This window comes from Octopus bimaculoides, chromosome 3, assembly GCF_001194135.2.
Source record: "Octopus bimaculoides isolate UCB-OBI-ISO-001 chromosome 3, ASM119413v2, whole genome shotgun sequence".
Taxonomy (NCBI): Eukaryota; Metazoa; Mollusca; class Cephalopoda; order Octopoda; family Octopodidae; genus Octopus; species Octopus bimaculoides.
The window spans coordinates 33,253,134-33,255,162 of NC_068983.1; the positions used below are offsets into that span (position 1 = coordinate 33,253,134).

At 32.9% G+C, this 2,029-nt stretch overlaps 1 protein-coding gene across 2 annotated transcripts in view; it reads right to left on the minus strand.

Annotated features, from left to right (window-relative positions):
* Window positions 1-2,029, minus strand: part of LOC106875092 (WD repeat-containing protein 93) — a 104,255-nt gene that overhangs the window by 85,840 nt on the left and 16,386 nt on the right. The window lies entirely within an intron of this gene.

A 2,029-nucleotide genomic window follows, 5' to 3' on the forward strand; every position in this document is an offset into this window, starting at 1 on the left:
TATATATATATACACATATATATATATATATCTTATTATTATTATTATTATTATTATTATTAATCAGCAGCAGAAGCTACAGAGTGGCTCAAGAGCCAAAAGTTTCTTGCATTGGAATATATCTATAACATTTAAAATCTATAATACATTAATTCTATAAAATATAAAATTTTTTTATCTAAATTCCTAATGAATATGCTAAAAGCGTGTACATTTAAAGCATCTTGTTAAAATTGTACAAAATTTCTAGAATAATGTAATATATTTCAGGATGTCTGCATGTGAATATATATGCAAATGTGTAAGCATGGATGTGTGTGTAAATATATGTGTGAATATTTATCTTACTAACCTCAGTTTTATTCTCACTACCACTCTATCCCTATCTATATTTCTTTCTTTCTGTATATCCTTCTCTCTCTCTCTCTCTCTCTCTCTCTCTCTCTCTCTCTCTCTCACTCTTCCCCCTGAACTAGTATGAGACTATCACAAGTGTAAGATATATTAGTTTTAAGACTTAGTCTGAATAAATGCACCTGGATGTTTTAAAAAATGTATATTATTATATTATATTATGACTTCATTTTATTCATATTGATATTTATGTTTATCATCATCATCATCATCATCGTTTAACGTCCGCTTTCCATGCTAGCATGGGTTGGACGATTTGACTGAGGACTGGTGAAACCGGATGGCAACACCAGGCTCCAGTCTGATTTGGCAGAGTTTCTACAGCTGGATGCCCTTCCTAACGCCAACCACTCAGAGAGTGTACATGTAAAAGCTGCAAGCTGGCAGAGCCATTAGTACTTAGCAGCACTTTGTCCATCTTTACGTTCTGAATTTCCACTGAGGTTGACTTTGCCTCTTATCCTTTCAGGGTTGATAAAATAAGTACCAGTTGAGCACTGAGGTCAGTGTAATCAAATATCTCCAGCCTTCAAAATTTCAGGCCCTGTAGCAAAATTTGTAACAAATATTTCTGTTCAAGTAATGGGTTTCCACTGTTGTACTAAGATACTTAATTATTAACTACAGAATTAAAGATAATACCATACATTCCAGTTTTTAATGTAATGCATTCATACTCCATGATCAATATGTTTAACTAGGAATCTCAGTTTATTTTAGATAAACTAGTGTTCAAACAAGTTCTTCTTGAGGATGCAGTTCTGACTTTAATCTCTTTTGTTCACACATACAGGGCCGGATTAAGACCCATACAGGCCCTAAACATTTAAAAGGTTTTGGTGCTGTCAAGTATATGTAAATAGTTCACAATGTAAACAAAAATAATTCAAAATGTAAATGATAATAAACCATATAATAAATTTTTATTTTTCAAAATGAAACGTGATCGATGCCAGTCAGGCATATTCACACACATATTTATACACACATTCATGCTTACCCATTTGCCCATATATTCACATGCAGACATCCTGAAATATATTACATTACTTAGAAATGTTGTTCAATTTTTAACAAATTTTTTAAAATGTACATGCTTTTAGCATATTCTTTAGGAATATATATAAAAAATTATATAATTTATAGAATTAATATATTATAAATTTTATATGCCATAGACATGTTCCAATGCATGAAACTTTTGGCTCTTGAGTCACTCTGTAACTTCTGCTGCTACTAAATAACATATATATATATACACACGTTCATTCAGTTATTCAAGTTTATCACGCAGTCACTTATTTCTATTATTCTGTCTTAGATTAGCTGACTGAAAACTCTCAGACTTTTCAATTCTATATTACTATTATCAACATTTGCTGTCTCGTTAAACTATGCTACACAAATCCCAAAGGAATATCTCTCTCCCTCGTATTCTGGCCACTAACCCTAACCCCACTTCTCTGCTTTACTCTGTCTCTCTCGATCTCACTCTCTCTCTCTCTCTCCCTCTTTCGATTATCTCTCGCTTCGCCAGGACTATAAACTAACACACACACCCTGATTCCCCTACTCGATCTTAATACCTCTGCCTCACTCTGCCTGTGGTGCTCCC